Consider the following 10,707-nt stretch of genomic DNA (forward strand, 5'->3'; position numbering starts at 1 on the left):
CGAAGGCTGCGGCGCAGACGTGGAAGCGCTGACCGCGGAAGCGATGGCCGCGGAAGCGATGCCCTCGATACAGGCTCGCTGCTAAGCGGCCCCGGTGGAGATGCGAGCGGTCACTTGCTGCGTCCGCGCAGCGTCCGTCGCGACGCATTCCAGACGCAAATATGCGCCGGGTTTGCGTCGTCGCGGACTGTCCGGTCACGATGCGTCGCCCTGCTGGAGGTGGTACCAGAAGCATTTTTGGCCCGGGCGGACGCAAACGGTCTGTCATGCTCACATGGGCTTCCAAGCTGTCACAAGCTGACAAACTCCGTTAGTTTAGATCCCTTTTCTATCGTTATTAGAAAGGGGGAAAGCTCAGAGGTTTCGCTGTAAGAGCACAGCATACTTACTGTTTGTAGCACCGCGAACTTGACAATCTTGCTCCTTCGGTGCAATCTTGACACACCATAGTTACACTGCAATCTTGCTCCCTAGCTCTGTGCTCCTAGTCACGAGTAGCTAGTGGTCAACACACACGTCTAGCAATTCTTGCGAGAGAATTTGAACCGGCCGGAGGGAGATGGCGGATATGGTGTTGAGGATGGCCAGGTCCATGGTGGGCAAGGCAGCCTCTGCTGCTGCGGACGAGATGAGCCTTCTCATGGGCGTGCGCAAGGATATCTGGTATGTTTGCATGAACTTCTTTATCCAGGTCGTGCACCTTCCCTAGCCTCTTACACCTTTTTTGTTCTATTACAAACCCAAGTCCCTATATTGTTGGCTATATTTTGTTTGTACTAATAGAAAAATAATGTTTTTCTCAACTCTATTTGTGGAGCTGCAGATATTATTTTGGATGTACCATCGGATGTCTTACGCTGCAGGAATTTTTGGTGATTTCTGGCAGGTTCATCAAAGACGAGCTAGAGACTATGCAGGCATTCCTGGTGGCTGCTGAAGCAATGAAAGAGAAAGACAAGTTGCTCAAGGTGTGGACGAAGCAAGTGAGGGACCTGTCTTACAATATAGAAGATTGCCTTGGTGAATTCATGTTACATGTGGAAAGTCAAAGCTTGTCAAAGCAGCTGATGAAGCTCAAAGATCGCCATCGAATCGCCATGCAGATCCGTGATCTCAAATCAAGAGTTGAAGATGTGGGCAACAGGAACACACGGTACCGCCTGGTTGACAGGAAACAAGTTCTCACCAGGGCCATTGAAGAGAGGGACTCTTGCATGGAAAATATTGGCAACCAGTCAAGTAGCAACAACGATGAACCTGAACTTGTGGGGTTTACCAAGCCGAAACAAGAGTTGATAAATCTTCTAGATGTCCATGCTAGAAATGGCCCTGCTCAGGTAGTATGTGTGGTCGGCATGGGCGGTTTGGGTAAGACTACTCTTACAAGGAAGGTTTACGAAAGTATGGATAACTTTTCATGTTGTGCTTGGGTCACTGTCTCACGGTAATTTGTTAGGATGAATTTTCTCAAAGATATGGTCAAGCAACTTCTTGGCGATGAGGCATTTAAGAAGAAACTTGAACCGAATATAGTGCGGGAAGATGATAGCCTATCCGAATACCTCAGAAAAGAGCTACTTGAGAAGAGGTACTTTGTTGTTATTGATGATTTGTGGAAATTAGGTGATTGGAACTATATCAAAAGAATTGCTTTTCCTAGTAGTAACACCAAAGGTAGCCGGATAGTGGTAACAACACGAGATGTTGGTTTAGCAAAGTGGTTTACTTTGGAATCTTCTAGACCACTTATCTACACCCATGAACCCCTAGAAACAAATGATGCCATAAATTTGCTACTAAAGAAGACTGGGAAAAGTGAGGAAGACATGGAAAATTATCAGATGAAGGAAATAGTTACTAAGATAGTAAAAAAATCCGGGTGTTTACCCCTAGCTATACTCACAATTGGAGGCATGCTTGCCACCAGGGTGATTAGTGAGTGGCAAAATATTTATGACCAGATTCCCTTGGAGCTAGAGAGTAGTCAAAACCTTGAAGCAATGAGGAGGATTGTTACTCTTAGCTACCACCACTTGCCTTTTCATCTGAAGCAATGCTTTTTGTACTTAAGCATTTTCCCTGAGGATTCTAAAATCAAAAGGAGACGTCTGGTAGAAAGATGGATAGCCGAGGGGTTTGTTATTACCAGGAACGGATTGAGGGCTAAGGATGTCGGGAATAGTTACTTTAAGGACCTCATCAACCGAAGCATTATTCAGCCATCAAAAGTGAACATGGAAGGAACTGTAAAGAGTTGTCAAGTTCATGATATCATTCGCGATGGCATGATCTTGATTGCTAGAGAAGAAAACTTTGCATGTTCCACATGGGATAATGCAACAGGCATAGCATGGGATAACTTCCTTCATGTAGCATACCAAGGCAGTTGGTGCCCATATAAAGGCTTGGAATGTAATCATGTCCGATCATTTACTGTGTTTGGTGAGAGACCCATGAAGCCAACACCATTAGTTTGTTCGCCCGACTTCAAGATGCTTAGAGTCTTGGATTTGTGTGATGCCAAATTTGACATCACACAAAAGGATATAGATTCCATAGTGATGTTGCATCATTTGAAATATGTCAGCATCCAGCCTAATGGAGAATCGTATGTTAATAAACTCCCAAGATTCATTTGGAAGCTACAAGGTTTGCAAACTTTGGACATAGGAAAGAGTTATGTGGCATAATTACCAACTGAGATCACTAAACTGGCAAGCCTTCGTAGCCTCTGTTGTAGAAAAATAAGCATGCTTGATCCTGGTGAGCGTCCGGGGATTATGACGATGGTACACATGGCCAGGATTGGCCGTGTCTCAAACTCTGAAGGTGTGAGAGTGCCCAAAGGGATCAGCAATCTAAAGGAGTTAGAGATACTAGAAGTTGTGGATATTGAGCGAACTAGTAAAAAAGCAGTTAAAGAGCTCGGGGAGCTTATAAAGCTTAGAAAGCTAAGTGTGACACTAGGGGCAAGTTAGAAAAAGAGGAAGATAATGTGTGCATGCATTGAGAAGCTCGTTTCCCTCCGCTCTCTTGATATTTCCGTGGATGATTATTCTCCGAGAAGGGGTACATCCCTCAAGTGCGTGCATTCAATTTCCTCAACCCCCCCTCTCGTGAGGAAGTTGAAGTTGAAAGGTGGTCTTGGGGAGATGCCTAGCTGGGTTGGCGATCTGGTACATTTGGTAAAGATCCAGTTAAGTTGTACCAATCTGACGGAACGAGTTGACAACCTAAACATACTAGGGGCACTGCCCAAGCTCATGCACCTTCATCTTGATTGGGAATCTTATGTTGGAGAGAAACTTGTTTTCAGAGCGGAAACATTCACAAATCTCCGGAAACTTGTTATTTCCTTTCGGGAGAAACTGAGCGAGTTGATATTTGAGGTGGGCACCTCGCCCCACTTGGAAAAGATTGAAATCAGTTTTTGCAAGCTGGAATCGGGGATTACTGGTATCAAACACCTTCCAAGCCTGAATGACATTTCACTTGGTTACGATGGTAAAGTGGCGAGGCTTGGTGTGCTGGAACGTGAAGTGGATACACACCCCAACAATCCTATTATGCGACTGAAGGAAGACTGGAGCGAGCATGACCTGGGTGATGTCGTCCAAGGATCCAATACTGCAGTACAAGCCGAAGAAGCAACTGACGGGGACGAATCACCTTTCCGATCCGAGCATGAAGCAGCTGGACAGAGCTCGCACTACCAAGTACCGACCGGGAGCGGAAGGTCAGATCATGCTACAATTGATGATATCAAGTGTGATGTTAATCGCTACAGTTACATTAATCTCTTTTGTACTGTCTCTAACAACAGGGAAGACGCCAACCAAGAAGATGCCAGCGATGAGTACTGCTCTTGCATATCCGATGATGAAGATGCCTGCTGATCTATGTTGTTCCTTCCTTGCCTAGTTGATGATCATCCGTTTGATTCTATGTTGATCATCACTAGATTATGTTGCCGCCGCCCTGAATATAAGTTGCTCCTGTTCCTGTGCTCTGAGTTTCTATCCAACCAGTTCCACCTGCTGGTCGGGTTGATGCCTTTTTGGCTTTCGCATGTAAAGCTCTAATCTCCGTCATGAGAGATTAAACACGTTGAAAATGTGGTTCAGTGTGTTGTTTTATCACTTACATAATTGAGTGACATTGTTTTATCATATCTCCATCCAGACCCTACAACATGAGGAGAGCTCAACTCCCAGGTGCTGACAGGGAGCGACAGCTCAGCTATATTCTATTCTTTTCTCTTATAATGCTGTGTTTGGATGCATGGAATTGGGCCTGGAATTACCGAATCTAGAATTCGTGGGCAGTTTCCAGCGTTTGGATAGGCCTTAGAATCACAGCCTAGAAACCGAGCCAAATTCCACGGGCCGAATCGGTACATGTTAATATCCCGCAAAACATTCCGAGGTTGGATCCTCGGAATCGCTCGGAAACTGCGGGCTCTTCCTCGCAAGCGACCAAGAGGGAGCAGCGACACGCCCGTCGCCATCGCCGCCTCCATCCCACCGTCACCGCCTCCATCCCGTCGTCGTCGTCGCCCGTCGCCGCCTACATCCCGTCACCATCGTCGCCCGTCGCCGCCTCCATCCCGTAGTCGTCATCGCACGTCTCCCCTTGCCGCCTCCACCCCATCACCGTCGTCGCCCATCGCCGCCTCCTAGCCGCGAGCGGAGGCGCTCGGCCCATAGCAGGGGGAGGCGCCGTGAGCCGAGGCGGCACTTGGCTCTGGGAAGGCGGATTCAGGCGAGTACAGCGTCGAGAAGGGCGGATCTAGGCAGTCCCGCGTCGGAGAAGGCGGCCGCCTCGCCGGCAAGTGCCAGCCGGAGCTGGGAACGATGGGGATGAGGCCCCCATCGTTTTGTTCTTCATTCGATTTTTCTTAATCTGGGCACGATGGATATCTGTTGTGGTTAATTTCTTTTGTGCTATGTTTGCTAAATAATATATATATACATTCTATTTTTTTTACATGTGCATAAATTTATATTGTTTAAATTCAACAAAACACCAAATTCCAGGGTTTGTACATCCAAACAGGATTTGGAATTGGGTTCACCCTTCGATTTCAACATGAAATTCCGAGCACATCCAAACAGATGAATTCTATTTCAGAGCCAATTCATTTCCATCTCAGATTTGGAAACTGAAAGTCCAATTCAATTCCATATAAGATTCTATGCATCCAAACACAGCATTACTTTTCTTCTCTTCTATAGCTATCAGCCGATGATGTAAATTACACACTTATAATATCTCTCTCTTCTTGTAACATCCCAAATTTCAAATCAATGAGAAATGGTGGTTTCCAAATTTCAAATTTTAGACCTAACCAAAAGTTTTATTTTGCATATAGTGCTATGCATAGTATTGGTGCATTTGTGTGACATTGCCATGGTGTGTGCTTACAACTCTTGCTAGTGTACTAAAACCCTACCTCTGATCCTCTAAGATCAAGAAGAAAAGCAAAACAAAAAGAAAAGAATAAAAGTTAGAAAATCACAAAACCCTCACATAGGGTTTATGCCATTTTTGAAATTCTTCAACCTAGACCAATTTGACTTGTGCCATTGGTTGGAGATGGGTGCTAAACACTTATTAACACTTTTGGAAGCAAAGAAACTCAAATCAAATCAAGTTTGAATTCAAAATAAGCTCACATGCACTAATGGTCAAATCTGCCATTTTTAACATGGTGCCCTCTTTGAGCCTCTTTATTAAGAGATTTGTAAACTAAACAACCCCAACTCTTTGCACCTCATCCAAGAACTCATCAAGGTGAACAACTTTGGTCAAGACCATCACTGCAAATTCTTTCTCCTTTTCTTAATCTCCTCAAGCAAAGTTGGGACATCAAAACAGATTCAAGATTGTGTCACTTTTGGATTTTTGCAAACCAACTCAACTTTGCACCCCACCACCACCATTCTGCTCAAAACATTATATGAATCAACTCCACCAAAAAATTTTGCAAAATTCGAAAATAAATTTCTTGCGGCCATTTGGTCGAGCACCTTGCAGGCAAGGAGAAGGATTGAGCCCATGCTGAAAAATTGGGTGGACTAAGTCCAACCCTGGCACCCCTTTGCTGCCCTGGAACCCTAGCAACTCCCTTGGCATCAGTGCAACCCTCTGCACCCCTCCCACTTGACCTCCATGACCAAGGCATGGCCATGTCGTGGCATGACATGGACACACACATGCCACTCCCCTCTCTGGTCAGTTCCAACGTGCACGACCATGTCATTCCCTCTCCCCTCACTCTCCTGCATGCGCTAGACACGGTGGTCGCCGAAGTGGAGCACCACACGCGCCAGAACACGCGCGCCCAGTGACGCACGCGCACGCCAGAGCGTGCACAGACGCGCGCCAGAGCACGCTCGGCCATGACGTCGCCCCACTGCCCTACGCCCTCACTCGCCATCTCCGCTCGTCAGCAGCTGCGCCACGCCACCAGGAGACGCCAGGACATGCCCGTTGGTCCGCGGGAACGCTGTAGACGATGACCACCTCGCCGACGTCTGCCACGGTACTGAGAGCCTCCGTCACGCGCCTGCCCTCGTCCTTGCCTCGTTTTCACCGCAATCACGCCTGGCGTGACCGCCGTGACATCGCCTACCCGCTCGCGCCATCGCCAGTGCCTCTGCGCCCCTGTAGCGACGTAGCCATGGATGACTTCGCCGCCGAGCCTCGGCCTCCCTCCGCCGCTATAAAAGGAGCCCCTCCTCGCTTGATTTCTTCACACCGCAAGCTTCCCTCTCTCTCTCGACCCTCCTCATCCACTCGCTGCTCGACATTGCCCACCGTAGACAACCAATTGCATCGCCGGAGCCCGTGAAGCCGCCGCGGAAGGAGGAGACGCCGAGAGCCACCCCCGGAGCTGCCGTTTGTTCCAGGAGCCTCGCCGTCGTCTACAACGCCGCCGCAGCACCTCTCCGACGATCGCCGCGCCGCCGGTGAGCCGCCGACCCCCTGCCCTCGCCGCGCCAGAACCCTTCTCTCGCCATCGACGACGATGAACTCGATCCGTTGGATCTTGTTCTAATCGTGCGGCTCAGGACCACCCTTACCGTTTCGCGTTTGATGTGAGACTGACGGGTGGAGCCCACCCTGTCAGGCAGCCCACGCGTGCTGGACGCGTGGTGGGCTGGCTTTGGCATTTTCAAACGGTTTCGGCCCAGTTTCGTTTCCCGCCAGGCCCACTCGTTTCAAATTCGAATTTTCAGTTTAAATCAAATTGCTTGCAGATGCTATTTTCAAACTTGAATAGAATCAAATCCACTGGGCCAAATTTGATGAATTTGGTATTGTTGGAAAGCTTGTGAAAAGCTCTATCCAACCCCACTGGTCTCAACCCAAAATTAGTTGTAGAATTAAGGTGGTAAAAATAACAAGGCAGGGCCTTTTTCAACTTCAAACAATTATTAAAAATCAACCATAAATGATTTTGAGTTGATTCCAACTCTCAAAAATCACATTTCATATTGTCTACCTGAATATGTAAAAATATTACAGGGGTGTTTCATATGATCATGGGCTAGAATAAATAATGGCTATATGGCTATTCTAGTCCATTTAATTTATCCAAAATTTATTTATTAATTAGTATGAGAGGTACTATCTCATTTAAATCTTTGTCTCAAGTAAGTCAACATGAGGTATTGACCTTGGTCTATATAATCTCATATTGAATTATTTGGTGATATTAAATTATTACTATGTTAGTGTGAAATTGCATGAGGTAGAATACCTCATTTAAATCATTTCCCAAATAATAATTATGAAGTGTTGACCTTAGTCAACATGGGTTCATACATTATTTATTTGAGGAACTTAAATCTTAACCAGATTCAATGAGAGGAAATTATTTCCTCAAAGACCTAAATGGAAGCCCTAATCAATATTTGTAATGAGAGGAAATTATTTTTTTCTTAAGAAGAAAACAAAGTCAACCAACATGATAGCAATGTGGTGATGATAGATTAGCTTGTCTGAATCTTGTGTGTGCTTAGTCTAGCTCTTAAACTTGTTGGGTGATTGTTACCTCGTATCCGTTTTTAGACGTTAGTACAGAGGAGTACCAGGAGGAGGAGGTCTACTTCCAAGAAGAAGAAGACCACTTTGATCAGTACACCAATCAAGGCAAGCTAATATTATTGCAAAGTGCAAAGCTCTAGAGAGCAAGGCACACTCACCTATTACTTTATGCTTCATGAGCAAATCCCAAGTTTTATCCTTCCAAGTTTTTTTTACTTTGATTATTTAAAACTTACTTTTATAGTTAACTTTGGTCTAAGTATGGAGTAGTACAAGAGCATCAAACTTAGCCTAGATAGCTACAAATTAGTTAAGCACCCCTCATGACTAGTTGCTAGTGCTAAACGTAAAATGGTCTACTCTAGATGGGAACATGTGAAACAAAGGATTTTGAAAACCTTAGAATGATGAGTCATTCTATTGAAAGTTTTGAAGGTGAATATGACCTGTGAAGGACAAGGTGAATTTGACAAAAACTGATTGTTGGGTTCGGATGCGATACCTTTCCAATTATTTAGTACCCCCACAATACCTGATTATGGGTAGGGCTTAACTGGAAGTTTATGTACTTTAGTATAGGTTCCCTCTAACAAGCGTCATAGGGGTTATGCCGAGGCTGCCTCCGTTAAAAGTGAAATGATGTGAAATAAGGTGAATGTCCGGCCCAAGCCCTGTGCAGTTCCCAGGCTGACGGTTTGTCTTCACTGGGAGTCCAAGCTCATGGGGAGAGGTGCCTGTACTAGGGTATGTAAGTGAAAGGTTATGGTTGATGATCCGCGTACTGAATTACGATTATTCAGGGTTATCCCTGACGGATGTAATCAAATGTTGTGGCACAAGAGTACGACCTCTGCAGAGTGTAAACCTATTCGAATAGCCGTGTCCACGGTTACGGACGATTGGAAAGGCCATACTGTTCCGTCGTCAGATGTTTCTTAAAAAGGAATGATGAATGGGAAGTGGTGACTTGACTGGAATCACCACTAAGTTGTGGGAATGACACTAACGTTCCCACTTGGGTTAGCTAGCAATTGAAGAGTCTTTTACTAAAGGTTTATGAACTAAAGTTGGCTTTATGCAAATAAACCTAGAGCTTAGCACCCCTTACTAAAATTGTTAGCACCTACACTAGTATTAGTTTGCGAGTACTTTAAAGTACTCACGTGACTGTGTCCCTGGCTATTCAAATGGCCGGACTATGAAGAGGAGCAGACGAGTATCAAGATGACGGACAGCGGGACGTCTACGACAACTAGGAGTATCTTCGACGTCAAGCGTTGGCTTCGTGGATTAGATAGTCCACTACTACTACGCTTCCAGCTATGTAATGTGTTCGTTGATCATTAGATCAACTATTTGTGTAATATTGGATCATGTGATCTATATTTGTAAGACGACTATGGTTTGTAATGAATGATGACTTATGATATTAACTGTTATGTCTCGCAACAACAATCTTCCTGGGATTGCGATGTATGGCATAATAGGCATCTGGACTTAAAAATCCGGGTGTTGACAAGTTGGTATCAGAGCCATTGTTTGACCTTAGGAGACCCTAGTTAGAATGGACATTCTGAAAAACTTAGTTTCAAAAGCAAATGAAATGAATATGTCTAACCAAATTATTCACTCTCTTTTCCTTGAGATCTTTTCAAATTGATAAGTCATGCTCTTCCTTATGAATCTACATAAAATTTTGACACACTTCTCTAACTTACTCATCCAATTCACTTTCAGATGGAGCCAATCAACACCAAGTTTTACCAGCTGGGAAATGGCGGGAGTCTGATCTTCGAAAGGGACTTAGATGCCCTATCTGAGTTCCTTGGACGCCCGCACCCAGAGTTCCACGGTATCGAAGTCAACGACCAGCCCGGAGGGGAACTTCAGTGGATCATCACCACTGATCTGAGGGGCAAGATGGAGCCTCCTACCTCTGAGAGGATCCTCTTTTCCTTCAGGCAAAGCAACTGGCTGGATGGACTCGCTTGTGCTCTTCAGGAAGCACTTGCCTGTCTGTGCGGGCAGAATGTGGTGGCAATCCAAGGTCATCGCTTCGCTCACTTTGCGAGGCATGACGCCATTGGAGGACCCATGGACCTGCAGTCACACCCCGAGCTGAAGCATCACGTGGAGCATCTGGACTTTATGCTGCACGAGACCCAGAAGGAGCTGGACAACGCGCGTGTCTACGCCAACCAGACTCACCTCCACCTGGCTCAGCATGCCGATGCTATCAAGATGCTTGCAAAGGATCGCAAGTCACTCCGCCAGCAGCGTGCCAAGAAGGACGCTACCATTGCGTGCCTCCGCGCAAAGATAGTATCCTTGGATGCCACTGTCAAGGCCCAAGAGGACCAGCTGAGGGAGATGGAAGAAGAAGGTGAAGACATTCAGGGAGGAGCAGCCTTCATGAGTGATGATGATGACTTCGAAGAGGATGAGAACACCGACGTGGAGGACTACGAGTTCCTGGAGGCCAGAGAAGATGACTTCATCCCGATCGATGTGGATGATGAGTAGTTGCACTTGATCACTTGTGTAGGTGTGAGTTGTATCCCGTCCTTTGCATCGTAGCGCGAGAAGATGGTTCTTAAAACCATGGATGTGTTAGCTTGTAATATGTGATGCTTGAATGAATGAATGTGTGTTTGT

The 10,707-nt window shown here is 45.9% G+C and overlaps 1 pseudogene; it reads left to right on the plus strand.

Moving 5' to 3' along the window:
• Positions 1-559: 559 nt before the first annotated feature.
• On the plus strand, positions 560-3,896 carry LOC124689430 (annotated as a pseudogene).
• Positions 3,897-10,707: the final 6,811 nt, after the last annotated feature.

This window comes from Lolium rigidum, chromosome 2, assembly GCF_022539505.1.
Source record: "Lolium rigidum isolate FL_2022 chromosome 2, APGP_CSIRO_Lrig_0.1, whole genome shotgun sequence".
Lineage (NCBI taxonomy): Eukaryota > Viridiplantae > Streptophyta > Magnoliopsida > Poales > Poaceae > Lolium > Lolium rigidum.